Genomic DNA, 19,440 nt, shown 5'->3' on the forward strand with positions numbered 1-19,440 from the left:
TTCATGGCTGTGCGTTGCCCGAAGGTCGGGCCGTGAGACAGGACAGGACAGGGTCAGTGGACCCAGACGCACAGAGGACGGCGACACAGTGAACGGACTCACTTGACGCTGAACCGTACATGGGCCGCGTGCGCCTGCGCTGGGACATGACTGGGGCCAGGACACTCCCGAATTTCTGACGGACAAGGACCTAGAGCTTGCGGCACTGCTATCTCCCACACCATCCACCATCCCAGAGACACTCACCTCGGTTGGGCAATTAAGTGATGAGGCTCCTGGGTCACGGTCTGGTGTGCCCCACACAGCTGAGCCGGTACAGCAGGTGGAGGTCAGAGCAGCCGAGGGGCTGGACGGTCGGAGGGCATCCCAGGCCCAGCATCCAGCTGCTGCCCAGACGTTTCTCGGGTTCCTGGATTTACTCGACCCACCTGAACAGCTGATGCATTTTGAAAGCCAGGGACACAATGACGAGATGAGGGCCGTCTTCCAGCAGCTGCAGACGCAGTTAGAGGAGTCAAACCGCGTCCAGGAGCAGGGAGTGGTGCCGCTCATGGCAGCCACCCAGGCCGACGCCGCACGGGTGGCGTCCGCAGTCGAGGCAATGAGTGAAACGGTATCGGCCATGGGTCAGGTTCTCCAAGGCCATGTCCTCGTCACCGTCCTGCCATGGCAGGGCGGATGAGATGTTGGATCCGGGGATGGACGACCCACTTCACTCACTCCCTCTCCCCCCTCCCTCCCACTACTCACTCCCTCTCTTCCCACCCTCCCACTACTCCCTCTCCCCCCCACTACTCACTCCCTCCCTCCCACTACTCCCTCTTCCACCCCTCCCACTACTCGCTCCCTCTCCCTCCCCCCCACTGGCCGCTGCGGTCTTGGGGAAGCCTTCCCCAGTCTGCGGAGACTCCAGGACAGTCCGCTCACCTCCTCACTGCTCAGCGTCAGCCAGCACGACTGGCTGACGACTTTAAAAAGCAGGTGTGGACGGCGACGCCGTGAATTGGGGTCACGCCGTCGGGACTTCGGCCCATCCGAGCCGGAGAATAGTGGGGGTTCCGGAGAATCGCCATTTTGGGTGTCTCGGGCGATTCTCCGGGTTTTGCCGTGCGGAACACGATGGAACCGATTTCGCCGTTTGGGAGAATCGTGGAAGTGTGTCGGACCGGCGTCGTGTGAAAAACTGGCGCAGCCCGCAATTCTCCCAACCGGCGTGACATCGGAGAATCACGTCCCAAGTCCTGATGCCGGAGTGAAAACCGGAGTGTTTCACTCCGGTGTCGGAGGCCGCTCCCAACCCCCTATTCTCCCACCCCCGGGGGACTAGGTGCGGTGCCGCGTCATTTACGCGCGCCGGGCCTTGGCGGAGCGTAAAAGTGGGGCCGCGTAAATGAGGCGGCCAGCGCCGCGTAAATGACGTCATCCGCGCATGCGCAGGTTGGCCGGCGCCAACCCGCGCATGTGTGGTTGCCGTCCTCCCCGCAGCCGCCCCGCAAGAAAATGTCGGATGGATCTTACGGGGCAGCGGAGGAAAGGAGGTCCTCCTTCAGAGACGCCCGCCCGCCAATCGGTGGGCACCGATCGCGGGCCAGACCCCTTTTGAGGTCCTCCCCTGGTGCAAGAACCCCCCTCCCCCTCCCACAGGCCGCCCCCCCCCCCCCAGCGTTCCCGTGTTGTTCCCGCCAGCACTGACCAGGTGTGGAAGGCGCCGGCGGGAACCTGTCGTGTTGGGCAGGCCGCTTGGCCCATCCGGGCCGGAGAATCGCCACTCGCCTGTTACAAACGGCGAGCGGCGATTCTCCCAGCGGCCAGCCATGAATCTCGCCGCGCCTGTTTGGGGAGGTGAGAGAATTGCTTGCGGCTGCCGGGGCGGCGTGGTGGAATCGCTCAGCGCCCCAGCGATTCTCCCACCTGGCGTGGGGGGGGGAATTCCGCCCAAGAATTTGGCGGCTCATTGCCAGCAGGACGTGCAGGTGGGCCATGAGAGGGAGGATTAAGTATGGGCTGATGGTAGTGGGATTCTTAACAAGGTGCTCAAACTTCTCATCTCTTGTACCCAGCCCCCATCCACCTCAGGCAGAGCTGCACATGCTCTCTCCTACCTCAATGATCAGGTCTGCACCGACACAATTGCAGGTGGATCTGTCTTTGGTGGGGCCTCATGGGCTGCAAACATCAGAGATCAAATGTTATGGGCACCTCAGCTGCCAGGGAAGGTGAATAAGTGACTTGCCTCGAGCTCAGCTGAAGCCACAGTGGTTGCATCACATAACATGATAGGAAGTAGATGAGAAGGACATTGTAAAGCCCAGAGCTGGATGGTTACCAGGTAGAATTCTATCAGAAAATTTCAGAAATATTGAGCCCACTCCTGATGAGGACCTTCAATGTGGCTAGAGAGAAAGGAACCCTTCCCCCAACAATGTCACAGGCTTTGATCTCACTCATTCTTAAACGAGGGAAGGACCCAGGACATTGCGGGTCATGCAGGCCAATTTCGCTTTTAAACGTGGATGCCAAATTGCTAGCTAAGATTCTGGCCACAAGAATTGAGGATTGCGTCCCAGGGGTGATAGAGGAAGACCAGACTGGGTTTGTTAAAGTCAGACAACTCAATCCCAATGACCGGAGGATGGATGGTGGGTTCCAGAGCTGGCAGAGGGCAAGCATCAGAAGGATGGGAGATCTGTTCCCAGTTTGAAGACGTGAGAGGACAAATTTAATCTGCCGCCAGGAAACACCTTTAAATATCTGCAAGTACGAGCCTTCCTGAAAAAACAGGTAGTGGCCTTTCCGACGCTGCCGCCACTGAGGATACGTGTTCAGCATAGTTTAGCACAGTGGGCTAAGCAGCTGGCATGTAATACAGAACAAGGCCAGCAGCGCAGGTTCAATTTCCGTACGGGCCTCTCCGAACAGGTGCCGAAATGTGGCGACTAGGGACTTTTCACAATAACTTCATTGAAGCCTACTTGTGACAATAAGCTATTATTATTATTCTTACAGGGTGGTCTCCGGCATCTGGGGGGGGAGGGTGTAGGATATCTACCAGGAACTACAGAAGGCGGAAGAACCCCGGTGGCGGAGCTCAAGGGCAAGTAGTAGGAGGAGCGAGGTGAAGAGTTGGAAGCGGGTCTGTGGGCAGAGGTCCTGGGCAGGGTTAATTCCTCCTCATCATGTGCCAGGCTCAGTCCAATTCAATTTAAGGTGGTCCACCGGGCACACATGACGGCAGCAAGAATGAGCAAGTTTTTTGGGGTAGAAGACAGTTGTATGAGGTGCAAGGGCAGCCTTGCAAACCATGTCCACATGTTTTGGGCATGCCCAGAGCTTAGAGTGTTCTGGCAAGGGTTTGTGAGGGCAATGTCCAAGGTGCTTAACACATGGGTGGTGCCGAGTCCAGAGATAGCGATCTTTGGAGTGTCAGAAGACCCGGGAGTTCAGGGGGCAAAAGAGGCCAACGTCTTGGCCTTTGCCTCCCTAGTAGCCCAGAGACGGATTTTATTAATGTGGAGGGACTCGAAGCCCCCGAGTGTAGAGACTTGGGTTAATGACATGGCTGGGTTTCTCAGCCTCGAGAAAATAAAGTTTGCCTTAAGAGGGCCTACACTAGGGTTCTCTCGGAGGTGGCAGCTGTTCCTCGACTTTCTCGGAGAAAATTTAAATGTCAGCAGCAGCAGCAAACCATAGTGGGGCGGGGGAGGAGATCGAGGGGTGAGTGCTTCATTGGGATGGTGTGGGAAGACTGGGTCGCGTGGGGTAATGTCTATTTAATTGTTATTGTATATTCTCCTTTTGCACTATGTTAACGTTCACTCTAGTTTGTTTTGTTATTATGGTTACTACTGTTTTATCATGTAAAATTCTGCAAAACCTTAATAACAATAGTTTTTAAAAAAGAGAAGGACATATTAATTGCATAAGGGGATTCACTTGGGTATGTGTTAGTGATATTCCATTAATGTTTATTTCAATGAATCAAACATTTTATTTGAACTATATCTCTTGGCCTTTACTTTGTTGCATTCCTAATTCAACTTGAACAGTAGCGTTTGGGTGACTGGCAATGACCAGATTTTCTAAGGAGGAAAACAATATTAATATGAGAATTGTTAACTGTTGGAATGAATTGTGTTGGAGGCTTGAGGGGAGAGCAAGATTTCTGAGAGCAATGTCCCATACCCTTACACAACTAAATTAACTGATGGACAACTTTATGAGATTTTTGCGGGCTTCTCTGGAAGCCAAGTGAGTGACTGTCTACTCTTCCTCCTTTATCGAGGAGGATGTTGATTGATTTTATTTTATTATTGTCACATTTATTAGTATACAGTGAAAAGTATTGTTTCTTGCAAGTTGTACAAACTGCATTCGGTACTTAGGAAGGAAGGAGAGTGCAGAATATAATGTTACAGTTATAGCAAGGTGTAGCGAAAAGATCAAATTAATACGAGGTAGGTCCATTCAAAAGTCTGATGGCAGTAGGGAAGAAGCTGTTCTTGAGTCGGTTGGTACGTGACCTCAAACCTTTATATCTTTGTCCTGACGGAAGAAGTGGAAGAGAGTATGTCCGGGGTGCGTGGGGTCCTTAATTATGCTGGCTACCTTTCTGAGGCAGCGGGAATTGTAGATAGAGTCAATGGATGGGAGGCTGGTTTGCGTGATGGACTGGGCTACTTTCACGACCTTTTGTAGTTTCCTGCGGTCTTGAGCAGAGCAGGATCCATACCAAGCTGTGATACAACCAGCAAGAATGCTTTCTATAGTGCATCTGTAAATATTAGTGAGAGTCGTAGCTGACATGCCAAATTTCCTTAGTCTTCTGAGAAAGTAGAGTCGTTGGTGGGCTTTCTTAACTATTGTATCGGCATGGGGGGACTAGGACAGGTTATTGGTGATCTAGACACCTAAAAACTTGAAGCTCCTGACCCTTTCTATTTTGTTCCCATTGATGTAGACAGGGGCATGTTCTCCACTACGCTTCCTGAAGTCAATGACAATCTCCTTCATTTTGTTGACATTGAGGGAGAGATTATTGTTGTCGCACCAGTTCACCAGATTCTCTACACATTCCTGTTCTCCGTCTTGTCATTGTTTGAGATCCAACCCACTACTGTGGTATCATCAGCAAATTTGAAAATCGTGTTGGAGGGGAATTTGGCCACACAGTTATAAGGAGTATAGAAGGGGGCTGAGGACACAGTCTTGTGGGACACCGGTGTTGAGGATGATCGTGGAGGAGGTGTTGTTGCCTATCCTTACTGATTGGCCTGTGGGTTAGGAAGTTCAGGATCCAGTCAGAGAGGGAGGAACCTAGGCCCAGACCACAGAGTTTGGAGATGAGTTTCGTAGGAATAATGGTGTTGAAGGCTGAGCTGTGGTCAATAAATAGGAGTCTGACATAGGTGTCTTTGTTATCTAGGTGTTCCAGAGTGAGTGGAGGGCCAGGGAGATGGTGTCTGCTGTGGACCTGTTGCAGCGGTAGGCGAACTGTAGTGGATCAAGGCAACCTGAGAGGCTGGAGTTGATTCATGCCATGACTAACCTTTCGAAGCACTTCATGATGATGGATGTGACAGCCACTGGACAACAGTCATTAAGGCAAGCTGCTTGGCTTTTCTTTGGTACAGGGATGATGGTCATCTTCTTGAAGCAGATAGGGACCTCAGATTGTTGTAGAGGTTGAAGATGTCTGGAAAGAGTGCTGCTCTGACATCTGCAATAGTGATCTCAGATACAAATTTATCCGAGGCTTCCGGGGTGGAGGGTGTAGACAGAATCTTGCTGACCTCTTGCTCAAAGCGTGCATAGAATGCGTTGAGCTCATCTGGGAGGGGTGCATTGGAGCCGGCAATTTTACATGCCTTTATCTTGTAGCCCGTTATGTCTTGCAGACCTTGCCATAGCCGGTGGGAATACGCGTGACTAGCCTGGGATTCGAGCTTGGGCCGGTACTGTCTTTTGGCATCTTTGATGGATCTCCTTAGTTCACACCTGGCTTTCTTGTATCGGTCAGGGTCGCCTGACTTGAATGCCTCAGACTTAGACTTCAGCAAGCAGTGGATATCCCTGTTCATCCAGGGTTTCTGGTTGGGAAACAGGCTGATTTGCTTCTTTGGCACACAGTTTTCTACACACTTACTAATGAAGTCAGTTACTGTAGTGGCGTACTTGTTCAGTCTGGTCACAGAGTTTTTAAATGCTGACCTGTCCACTGGTTCTAAGCAGTCCCGTAGGAAATCATCCGATTCCACAGACCAATATTGCATATCTTTCTTTGGCGGATTCTCCCGCTTCAGTTTTTGCTTATGAGCCGGGAGCAGCCTTTTCATAGAACAGTACAGCACAGAACAGGCCCTTCGGCCCTCGATGTTGTGCCGAGCAATGATCACCCTACTTAAACCCACGTAACCCGTATACCCGTAACCCAACAATCCCCCCATTAACCTTACACTACGGGCAATTTAGCATGGCCAATCCACCTAACCCGCACATCTTTGGACTGTGGGAGGAAACCGGAGCACCCGGAGGAAACCCACGCACACACGGGGAGGACGTGCAGACTCCACACAGACAGTGACCCAGCCGGGAATCGAACCTGGGACCCTGGAGCTGTGAAGCATTGATGCTAACCACCATGCTACTCTTGTCGTCAGATTTGCCAAATGTGGGCTGGCGATAGATCGATAGGCATATTTGATAATTGCGTAGCAGTGGCCCATGATATTTGAGCCTCTGGTGGAACAGGTGACGTGTTGGTGGTAACTTAATAGTACACTCTTGAGCTTGGCCTGATTGATGTCCCCAGCCAAGATGAACAAGGCCTCGGGGTGTTTTGTTTCAAGGCTATTTGTGGTGGTGTATATTTCGTCCAGCGCGATATTCACATCCGCATGGGGTGGGATGTAAACTGCCGTCAGGATAACGGAGCTGAACCCCTGCGGAAGGCAGTAGGGGCGGCATTTTAGCGACAGGTATTCTAGGTCCAGGGAGCAGAAACTCGCCAGATTGGTCTACCCTTTTCTCTTCCTGCAGTTCCACGTTGTGCAAGGCACAGCAGGCCATAACCATATTGGAGACCCTTGATGGGGCATAATGAAGGGCAACCCCAGATCTTTCTGGGCACCTGAATCACATCTTCAGCAAGCCAATAGTTTGCCCTGTTATCATTCTTGTGGTCATGTAGTTGTATTTCTCCTTTGCATCACTTTCAATGTTCCTTCTAGGTGTAAGCAGCCAGTACCTCAGGGTATATCCCTCATCTCCAAGAAACCAACTGTTCATTTTGTCTGGAGGAGCATAAACCTGCAGGAGATGTGTCTATCGAAGAACGAATGAGTCTTTCCTGCTTCCAAGATATCTTGCACAGACAGGCATGATAACATTCTGATGATCATAAGCTAGCTGAACATTGATGGAATGGAAGCCTAGTGATTGGTGTAAATGCCAGCCTAATCTCAAGGAGCCTCGATTGCAATGTGTGAGCAGTCAATGACTCCCTGTGCCTGTAGGAATCTAGCCATTGCAGCAAAACTGACTCCTCTTTTGTCTGGCTGGTCTCATCCGAATTAAGTGGACATTAGTGGGGAGTTTGGAAAACATGGCATTGGTCAACTGGGAGATGCACTTGTGCGCAGAAGATTATGTGTTCCTACATAATCTCCAGATGTCACCAGCAAACCCTGGAATAAAGTGGAGATGAAGAAATTCAAGACTGTGGTAACCTTGACTGCCAACAGTAATACTTGGGCACCTGGCCATCTTGAAATGACGCTGTGTTCCGTAATGACCTGCCATGAAAGTCTGAGCCTCCTGGTGCACTTGTGCTTAATCTGTTTGGGAAAGCTGTTTCCAAGTATGTATGATGTTGGCTTTTTCAAGCTGGAGCTGTGTATTAATTCTTTTTGTCCTGTGGAGCATTTGGCTGCAGAGGAAGCAGCTACTGTTGCTATTGTTCTTGCGGCAGCAGGTGTTGATGTGGCTATTCCTCTTATTCCTTATCCAAAGAACATGTTATAGCTGCATAAGTTGCTCCCTTGATACAGGGACTTCAGTGAAGTTCAGAGCAAGCCGAGAAACGTCCAAGATTGATTAATTCCAAAAAGTGGGGGGTTCCCACTGCAAACGTGTCTTGGTTAAACCCAGACGTAGACAGGATTTGGATGGGTTTCTGACATGATGCCACCTTTCAGGACTTTATGCATGGGAGGAAGATACAATGCAAAGGATATTCACCAGACTGATTCGTGCATGAGGGGATTGTCCTCTGAGGAGAGGTTAAGTTGGCCAAGCCAAGTGTCCATCAACCTCTGTTTTTGACTCCTCAGCCAGGGAAATATTCTTTCAGGCCTAGAGTTTCGAAGAATAAGAAGTGATCTCATTGAAAAAGAACATTCTTAAGCAGCTTCATAGGGTAGATGCTGCAAACATGTCATCGAATGAGGTCTGAAACCGAATGGTCCTTGCAGCACTCAAATTGAGCATCAATGAGCAGTGGTTATTGGCAAGTAATTGCCACTTGATAGCACTGTTGAGGACATCTACCATCACTTTGCTCATGATGGAGTGTAAACTGATGGGTAGCAATTGGCTGGACAGAATTTGCCTGCTGTTTGTGGACAGACATTCCTAGGCAATTTTCACACTGTCATTTAAATGTCACTGTTGCAGCTGTACTAGCCAGTGGTCACTCTAGTTCTGGAGCACAAATCTTCAGCACTACAGCTGGGCTATTATAGGGGACCACAGTCTTTTCTATATCCAATGTACTCAGCAGTTTCTTGGTACCATGTGGTGAATCAAATTTTCTGAAGACTGGCTTCTGTGATTCTGGAGGAGGCCAAAATGGATCATACACTCAGAACTTCAGGCTGTAAATGGTTCCAAATGCTTCAGCTTTGTCTTTGGTACTCATTTGCTGGGCTTCACCATCATTTGAGGAAGGGGACATCTGTGGAACCTCGCCCCATCTCATTAATTATCATCCACTATTATTCACTAAAGGTTAACACAAAACTACGTAGCTTTGATTGAGTCCACTGGTTGTGAAATTGCTTGGTCCCGTTAAAAGCATTTTGCTTTTGGTGGTAGGTAGCATGCAAGTCCATCTGTTTACAGCTTTGCCAAACTGGAACCTCATTTTTAGGTATGCTTGGTGCTGCTCCTGCAATACTCTTCTACACTCCTCATTGAACCAGATTTGGGTCCCTGGCTTAACAGTGTAGTGTCACACAACACAATGTAGGATGTCCTACATTTAATCTTATCTTCATAGGAATTGTGTTGTAGTCATGCCTACCAATATTGCTAAAGACAGATGCAACTGCGACAGATAGATTGGTGAGGTTGAATGGGTAAGTAGATTTTCTCGTGTTGGTTTTCTCATCATCTGCATCAGGCGAAGTCTGGCAACGTGTCCTTCAGCACTCGGTCACCTTGATCAGTAGTGTAGGTACCGAGCCACTCTTCATGATTCACATTGAAGATTTCCCAGAGTACATTCTGTGCCAGGAATACTGATTCATCAGCTGAGAGAGGGTAGTTAGGTGATAATCAGCAGAAGGTTTCCTTGCCCATGTTTGACCTGTGCTAATGCGACTTCTTGGTGTTCAGTTTCAATATTGAGGACTCTTAGGGGCCACTCCCTCCTGACTTTATGCCACTGCGCTGCCACACCTGGTGGAGCAGTCCACCCGATGGGACAGGGCATGCCCAGTGCTGGAAATGGAGGAGTCTAGGACTTTGATTGGAGCAGATAATTATGTGAGTATGTCTGTGTTAGGCTGCTACTTGACCAGTCTGTGGGACAAGTCTCCCAATTTCTGAATAAATCCCCAGACATTAGTGAAAAAGACTACATCTAAGGACTGTGAGTAGCTTTGTCGATGCCTAGGTTGGTGCTTAGTAGTCTGATTTTATTTTTATCAGATTTCCATCGTGGTTTTGATGTAACTGAGTGTCTTGCGAGGCCATTTCAGAGGGTAATTCAGAGTCAGCCACATTGCTGTGGGTGTGGAGTCACCAGCCAGACTCGGTAAGGATGACAGATTACTTCCTCTGAAGCGAACTAGATGAGTTTTTCCAACAGTTTAGTAGTTTCATGGTAGCTTTTACTGATACTTGCTTTTTATTCCCGATTTAATCAATTAAATTTAAACACCCAAAAATATGGCTTGGGGCAGGGGGAAATGTTTAGGTATATACAGATCCAAATTTTGCTAAGATCGAGATACAGAGCTTTCCGGTGGAGCCGGCCTCCACACTGTTGGAGGAGGTGCTGATGGCAGAGGTAATGGAGAAGGGGATGGTGTCAGCGATTTATGGGGTGATTTCTGGGAGAAGAGAAGGCACCGCTGGAGGGGATTAAGGCAAAGTGGAAGGAAGGAGAGGGCTTGGAGGAGGGGTTGTGGTGTCAGGTGCTTCGGAGGGTGAATGCCTCAACTTTGTACGCAAGGTTGGGGCTGTTACAGCTGAAGGTGATGTTTCGGGCACACCTCATAAAAATGAGGATGAGGGGGTAGAGGATGTTTGTGAACATTGCGGAGGGGGCCACAAACCACATTCATATCTTTTGGTCTTGTCCAAAGCTGAAGGGGTATTGAAGGGAGGTGTTCCAGGTAGTTTCGAAGGTGATACATGTGAGGCTTGAGCTGGGTCCTCTGGAGGCCATATTCGGGGTATCGGATCGGTCGGGGTTGGAAGCAAGTGCGGAGACAGATGTTTTAGCCTTCATCACCCTGATCGCCTGAAGGTTGATCCTGTTGGGGTGGAGGTCAGTTTATCACCCTGTTCCCTGGCATGGCGGGGGGGGGATCTGTTGGAGTTTTTAACACTTGGGAAGGTGAAGTTTGAGTTGAGGGGAAGGATGGAAGGGTTCTACAATTCATTGGCTTTGTTTATTATGCACTTCCAAGAATTGGATGAAATCGAACATTAGGGGCGGGGGGGGGGGGGGGGGGGGGGGCTGGGGGGGTGGGGGAGGTTTGGGGGGTGTTGGACTGTGTATGTTGTTGGTGACGATGTATGGGTTTCTGAATCCTTTTCTCTGATGTTACTATTTAAAATGTTGAGGGTTGTTTCGGTTTGGTGGGAGGGAGGAATTGTTTGCCAGGGGATTGACATTGTGTTTGTTACTTGTTGTTTGTTGGTAGGTGTAAATTTGGATGAAAATGTGAAAAAGGAAGAGAATAAATATATTTTTAAAAAATAATTTGAACAGCTGAGCTATCTTGTGGAATTTGAGCTCATGGGTTGGATTCTCCGCACCTCGACGCCGAAATAGCCTTTGGCGACGGGACGGAGAATCCGTTATGAGCACGAAATTGGGACCGGTGCCGGTTTCGCTATTCTCTGTCCCCTGAAAATCAGCATACTCGGGGAGTACACTGCGCCAAGTATCCACCACCTCAGGCCATTGCCCGAGGCCCACCCCACTATACTCCGTCCCTGACCGGCCAAATTATCGGCACGGGATCGTTCGGGAACCTCGCATGGCAGCTGCAGAGTCCGAGGCCGCCACAGTCGGGGGAGGGCCGATCGGAGGGCAAGGGGGCTTCATTCGGGACTGGGGCCTATGTTTGTGGGCGGTCTGGGGTGGGTGAACCGCCGATGCTGGGCACCATTTTGGCAGTCCAAGTCCGAGGGCTGGGTCTGCCATGGAGCACGGCGTGGCCGCTGGAGGCCGCCGCCATGCGCATGCGCGTCTTCTGACCCAGAAGTGCAGGGTGCCATATTGCCAACTGGAGCTGTGAGCTCTACGACTGCTGCCTGCTAGCCCCCCCGGAGGAGAGGATGAATCTGTGGCCTTTTGACGTCAGTTGACGCCTGGCGTAATAGACCACAGTTTTAGGGTTGCACGGTGGTGCAGTGGTTAGCACTGCTGCCTCACAGTGCCAACATCCCAGGTTTGATCCCAGCCCTGGGTCACTGTCTGTGTGGAGTTTGCACTTTCTTCCCGTGTCTGCGTAGGTTTTGCCAGAATCCTGCGTGTCTGCGTGGGTTTCCTCCGTGTGCTCCAATTTCCTCTAGCAGTCCAAGGATGTTAGGTTAGGTGGATTGGCCATGATAAATTGCCCCTCAGTGTCCAATGGTTGAGGTGGGTTTACTGGGTTGCAGGGATAGGGTGGAAGTGTGGTCTTAAGTAGGTTTCTCATTACAAGGGCCAGTGCAGACTCGATGGGCCGAATGGCCTCCTCCTGCCCTGTAAATTCTATGATTGTAACATCAATGAGATCCTGGCTATAGCCCATGCTCAATATCTAAGTATATCTTAGTCGAAGAGTGTCACAGGCAGGGCTTTATCCTCATGGCCATGGGGTTGCACAGGGGCATCCACTGTCACCAGACCATGGGCTCACCATCACGCAGAGAGCGAAGTGAGAAGTCACAGGGACCAGAGGCTGGGGACGTACACTCAGGCACTTGGGGCAATAAGTTATCATGCAAGATTCTTGACATAAGTTCTGGCCAACAGCTCATTATCGCTGTGCTGGTCAGAGGGAATGGTGGGTTTGGCTCAGCAGTCATACACAGGATGACTTGGATTTGGGGAAATTGCATGGTCAAGGGAAGCATGACCTTGCTGACTGTCTCTCAACTGCACAATGCATATATCTGGACGTACTCTGAGGTACCCAGTGCCTTAAAGCCACTCTCTCGGATGAGGGGATGATGAGTGAGTTACAAGGCTTACCCAATTAGGCCATTGCTGATGATGCCTATGCGGTGGCCCCAGGCTGAGGCAGACACCAGGTGAAATGAAGCCCACTTAGCAACCACGAGTGTCATGATGCGCTGCATTGAGCTGCTCAAGATGCACTTCTGCAGCGGGGAGATATGGTGGAGGAGGAGGGGGATCGACGGGCCTCGTTAGATGAGGAGAACCAGCAGGGCATCCAGGAGGAACCCAGCAAGTAAAAGGTTATGCAGGGCCATCAAACCCGTGATGACCTCACCAACACTCACTTTGCCGACTTGGATGCTTAAAGTCCGGCAGCTCAATCGCTATCACCCCAGCCCTTCTGCCCCATAACCCTTTCCCTACCCCCCCAACTACCCTTTACCTTACATTCCACCTTACCCTTTAACCTCAAATTCATGCAACCAACTGTTCCACCAAAGCTCCCCCCCCCCTCATCTCAGAATCATACCACGGAGATAGGCCGAGGTTGGCCATGTCAGTGGGTCTAATCTGTGGGAAGGAGGATGATGACAACTCACTGTGAGATGAGCTTTGGTGCCCTCCACTGTCTGAGAGCCTGGCTCCTTTCTTTCAGATAACATACATAGAAAATAGAAGCAGGAAGAGGCTATTTGGCCCTTTGAGCCTGCTCCGCCATTCATTATGATCATGGCTGATCATCAAGTTCAATATCCTGATCCAGTCTGCCCCCAATATCCCTTGATCCATTTATCCCCAAGAGCTATGGGCGGAATTCTCCGCTCCCCACATGGCGTGGGAGAATCGTGGGAGGACCTCCCGACATTTTTTATGCCCCCCTGGCACCCCCAGCGATTCTCCACCCCGCCCCCCCCCCCCCGCTTGGAAAAATCGGCGCTCGCCGTTTTTCACGGCGCACGGCGATTCTCTGAGCCCGATAGGCCGAGCGGCCGGCCCTTCACGACCGTTTCACCACGGCAGCAACCACACCTGGTCGCTGCATTCGTCAAACGGGTGGCAGATGCCCGTTTGGGGCATCTAGGGGCCCGATTGGGACGGGAGCACCACAACTGTGCTCGGGAGGGAACAGGCCCGCGATCGGTGCCCACCGATCATCGGGCCAGCGTCCAAAACGGACGCACTCTTTCCCCTCCGCCCGGCAAGATCAAGCCGCCACGTCTTGCTGGGCGGCTGAGGAGAAAGACGCCCACCGCGCTTGCGCGGGTTCGTGCCGTCAGCGCGATGAAGTCATCCGCGGGTTGGAGCCAGCAACCTGCGCATGCACGGATGACTTCACATTCTCGGCGTGACGAGGTCACTGCCGAGAAAGACGGAGGCCCGCTCCTAGCCCCCCAGGTGGGGGTGAATTAGGTGCGGGGAGCGGGCTCCGAGGCCGTCGTGAACCTCGGCCGAGTTCACGACGGCCTTCACGAATTCGGCCACCTGCGGAGAATTCCGCCTTATATCTCCTTCTTGATATTACACAAAGTTTGGGCCTCAACGTTTTGTGGGAGTGAATTCCACAGATTCACCACTCTCTGACTGAAGAAATTTCTCCTCTCCTCAGCCCTAAAAAGTCTTATCCTCAAATCATGACCCCTAGTTCTGGACTCTCTTACCACAGGGAAATTCTTTCTGAATCTACCCTGTCTAATCCTGACGGAATTTATAAATTTCTATGAGATCCTCTCACTTTTCAAACTCCAATGAATATAACCCTAACCGACTTAGTTTCCCCTCATATGACAGTTCCACTATCCCAGGAATCAGCCTGGCAAACCTTTGCTGCACTCCAAAGAAGGAACATCCTTCCTCAGATAAGAATACCAAAACTGCACACAATAATCCAGGTGTGGCCTCACCAATGCCCTATACAATTGCAGTAAAATATTTCTATTCCTATACTCAAATCCTCATGCTATGAAGTCCAACATACCATTTGCCTTTTTTACTGCCTTCTAAAACTGCGCGCTTACTTTCAGTGACTGAGGCACAAGGGCATCAAGGTCTTGCTGCGTATTCACCTCTCTCAATTTACACCCATTCAAATAATAACCTGCCTTCCTATTTTTGCTACCGAGGTGGATAACCTCATATTTATCCACATTATACTGCATCTGACATGCATCTGACCACTCACTCAGCCTGTCCAATTCCCACTGAAGCATCTCTGCATTCTCCTCACAGCTCACCCTCCCACCCAAACTGCCCCTGTAATGTTTTCCTCCTTGCCAAGCCTCCCCGGTGAGCACCCTCAAATATTCCCCGTCCACCTCCACTATCTCGCTCATGAGACGGTCATGTTCCGCTTTCCTTTCCTTATCCGCACGTGCCTGAAACAAAATAATTTTCCCCTGGACCACTGCCTTCAGTGCCTCCAAAATAATGCCCGCCGACACCTCCCCATTCTGATTCAGCTTCACATCTTCCTTAATCACCGCCCGCACCTCATCACAAGAACCTCCATTCGCCAACAACCCCGAGTCAAACCTCCACCCCCGCCTCTGCTCTCGTCCCGCTCTAAACCGAATCTCCATTCAGTGTGGCGCATGATCCAAGATAACTATCCCCGCATACTCTGCCCCTCCATCCCAACCAAAATCTCCCGTCTCACTACAAACTAATCAATCCTCAAATACACCTTATAGACGTGTGCAAAGAAGGAATACTCCCTTCCTCCTCGGTTCTGAAAACACCATGGATACACCATACCTATCCTCTCCATAAACACCCCCCAGCTCCCTCACCATTCGTACCCGACCCATCGACCTGGGGCTCAATCTATCCTATCCACCCTCGGCTCCAGGACACAGTTAAAATCTCCTCCCATGATCACAACATACTTTAGATTTTCTAAAATGTTGAGTTTACATTTCGAGCTACTTGCACCAATGTTTTAAATTCCTGTATTATTCTTCAAAATTAATGGTGCCTTCCAAAGACCATAAGATCATAAGACATAGGAACAGAAGTAGGTCATTCGGCCCATCAAGTCTACATCGGAATTCAATGAGATCACTGATGATAATCTTCAACTCCATTTTCCCACATTATCTCTATAACCCTGAATTCCCCAACTTTTAGCATTTTCATTATTCCCCACAGAGGCAATTTATAAACATACCAATGAAGAGTCCTTTCAGTTGTACAATAGTGTATGGTAAGGGTTAAATTAAAATTTCAGTGTAAAAGGCACACATGTAAACAGGGTTGGATAGTTGCAGGACTGGACATGACTGTGCTGTTCCCATGGGGACATGTCCTGTTGGTGCACATGGTTTAAATTCACATGTGAAAAATGGCCACAAATGAGTAAAGTATCCAAGAATTGCCATCTCCCTAGATTCTTTCCCCTGCAGGAGACTCCAGTTTAAAAACAAGAAAACAAAACTGAAACAATTTTCAGTTTACAAGTGCTGAGCACTATGATTCATTAATAATATCGAGATAACAGATCATTTTGTTACAAACTCAGAATCACGTGCATCACTCTAGTTTGAAAGTATTAATTAGTTCTACATTGCTTTAGAATTTTCCTGGATTGCATCAACAATGACCATTTATTGTAGATTGGACAGATAAAAAAACTCTATCTATATTATAGTACCAAACAGCAAAACCCTAAATCACCATCATTGTTTTTTCTAGTTAAAATTCAACAGTCCCAGCACATCGAATATTTGCTGCTATGTAATCATTTTTAAAAAAAACAGATTTTATTCAAACGTGTATCAAAGTAGGTTACAGCAAATAAACACCCCGGGAAACATTCCTCCCAACAATCAACTGTACAGTTTGTACAGATTTTTCTCTTTTTTCACCCCCCCCCCCCACCTTCCCCATCACCCCCCCCCCCCCCCCCCCCCCAACCCCTGCGATGAACAGCTCCTCAAACACGGTCACAAACATCCCCCACTTTTTATCGAACTCCCTTGCTGAGCCCTTTAACTAATACTTTATCTTCTCTAACCGCAAGAAGTCGTACAGGTCACCCAACCATGCTGCTACCCCCTGTGGCGATGCCGATCGCCACTCCAGCAAAATTCGTCGCCGTGCAATCAGAGAGGCAAAGGCCAAGACATTGGCCTTCCTCCTCTCCATGAGCTCCTGCTTCTCTGAAACCCCAAATATCACCACCAAAGGGTCCGGGTCCACTCCCTCCTCCACTATCCTGGCTAAGACCACAAACACTCCCGCCCAAAATCTTCCCAATTTTTCACAACCCCAAAACATATGCGCATGATTCGCTGGCCCCTGCCCACACCTCTCACACTCATCTGCTATCCCCTGAAAGAACCGACTCATTCTCGCCGGAGTCAAGAGCACCGTGCACCACCTTAAATTGTATCAGGCTCATCCTTGCACAAGAGGATGTCCCGTTTACCCTTCGCAGTGCCTCACTCCATACTCCCCAATTGATCTCCATTCCCAACCCCGCTTCCCATTTCTCCTTGATCCTCACCTCCCGCCCGCCTCCTTGCTCCCTCAGCCACTTATATATATCCCCAATTCTTCCCCCTCCTTCCACATCCGGAAGCAGCAGTCGCTCCAGCAGGGTGTATCTTGGCAATCTAGGGAACCCCTTCAAGACCTTTAGTGCAAAGTCCCTAACCTGTAGATACCTGAACTCACTAACCCTCGGCAGCTCTACCCTCTCCCTTAGCTCCTCCAGACTGTCGAACCCTTCCTCCAGATACAGGTCCCTCACCTTGACCAGCCCCACTTCCCTCCACCTCCTGTATACACTATCCATGCTGCTATGTAATCATGTGGGCTTTGCCAGTAATTAAATATATTTCCATCAACTCTTAAAAATAACACAGTCAACAGGTTTGTCTTATGCAATTTTCATTGTTATTACCATTTTTACACATATTGCTTTAAGCGTCATTATGAACATATCTAGCATTCAGAAAAATGTAATTTAAACAACAGTGCAGCTATTATTTTGCAAACCTACTATTAAGTTATCATTTTAATAATAGGACACTGTCAACTTTCTGACCCTAATTGAGCTGATTTCATGGAAACTGAAAATAATATTCCCAGAAAACTAGCAATTATATAGTTAGTGTGTTCCTGACTTATCAGATCTATACTGACTACTTTCATATGAACTGTGGGGCACTTTATTTTGAAGGATATATTAATTTGTATTATAAAAAATATGAATTCTATGTTGCTTTTGTGTTTTCTTGGTTGAGGCAGAAGGAATGTTACAAATTACTCTTTAACTACCAAGTAATATAATTTAATCACATACAAGAATATAGCTCATATGGAACCTACAATCTTAACATAAGATGAAATAACAAGAACAATGTAGTGCTTTCATTATATTTTGATAAAGGAGGAATGTTCTCTTTCTTTAAAAGAACACTGTTGATTCAAATAATAGGGACCATTAGTGGCATCTGTTCCAGTTTGATCACTTGCTACTTGTGTTTATTTTTAAAAGGTCCAGATGTTAAAATAATTTGCAACAATTGAACAAAAAAATTAATAAATGTAACTTGCATTATTCACATAATGATAGAATTACATAGAATTGTTTCTTGTTTATTTTGTTATCTTTCACCCTTTTTTCTAACAATTTCCTTCATTCCCCTTTGCTGCAAGTGTTGACTCTTTGCTGAGGTTGGATCCACAGATGCTGTGTGAGCCTTGAGTTACTCTTTTATCTTTATTAATAATAACCACAAGATGCGAGTATGTTCTGTGTATTGGACAAATGACCACACAACCAGTATATTAGTTCAATTACTGTTTATTATTAAACATAGGCTTGGTTCTATGCATAATAATCTACACGCGGCTACACATTAACTATACCTAGCAGCTTAAATGACCTTTACTTAACTTTCAAGTGACCTGCTCTGTGCACATTAGACAAGGCCTTTGTCTGAACCCCCACGTGTGGCGGCTGGAAGACGTCAGGTACGTCTTGGCTGCGGCTCGTCCTTCAGGTAGCGATCGCGGGTCCTTGAACTTGGCTGGTCGCTGTGCTGCAGTTGGTGGGGCAGATGCCAGTCCCAAAAGAGAAAGAATGTTGGTCACACAATTTATCTTATCCTCCGATCTGTTGCGTTCTTTTGGGCGGTCCCAACTTGGGATCTAATGGATCGATAGGACTTCGATCACCCTAATCGATTCTGGCCAATTAAGGGCGGGTACCTTGATAGCTGGGCAGGTCCTAGTTATTATTGTCCAAGGCACGTATGCACTCCCAAATAAGGTAAATAGGCACCCCCGAATCTGTTACTGCTGCAATGTTTCAATCTGAGTCCCATTGTCTTGGGGAAATCGGTGATTGACCTTTAGCAGGTGCAAGTATCTGTGTAGGTCTAGTTTCCTCTGCACAATACACAGGGGCTGTTGTATTGTCTGTGTCCCAACCTGACCACAATTCCCATTATCCTTTGAGGGGGTCCATTATAAATTGCCACACTTGGCTGAGAGAGTCAGCAAGCCAATGAACTACAGATGTTTGCAAGGATCCACTGGATCAAATGTAAAAAGCTTGAGCTGAAATGCAATCTTATTTTCCTTAAATTCTAGTCAGGCCCGTGAAAGAACTGGAATAGATCAACCAGAGAGCACCAAAAACTGAGTCAAAATCCAGTTCCTTTGGTGTTGTGCTCAGTGTTTTAATTTAAGATCCATGAATGGGTCTTCTATCCGCCTTCCAACATGATGGAATTCTTAGGCTTCATCAGGAATCCTGCCCTTTGAGCTTGGGCCTCAATGGAAATTATGCCAGGATCAGTATGATGCTCTGGCCC

The sequence above is a fragment of the Scyliorhinus canicula genome, chromosome 6 (genome assembly GCF_902713615.1).
Source record: "Scyliorhinus canicula chromosome 6, sScyCan1.1, whole genome shotgun sequence".
Classification (NCBI taxonomy): Eukaryota; Metazoa; Chordata; class Chondrichthyes; order Carcharhiniformes; family Scyliorhinidae; genus Scyliorhinus; species Scyliorhinus canicula.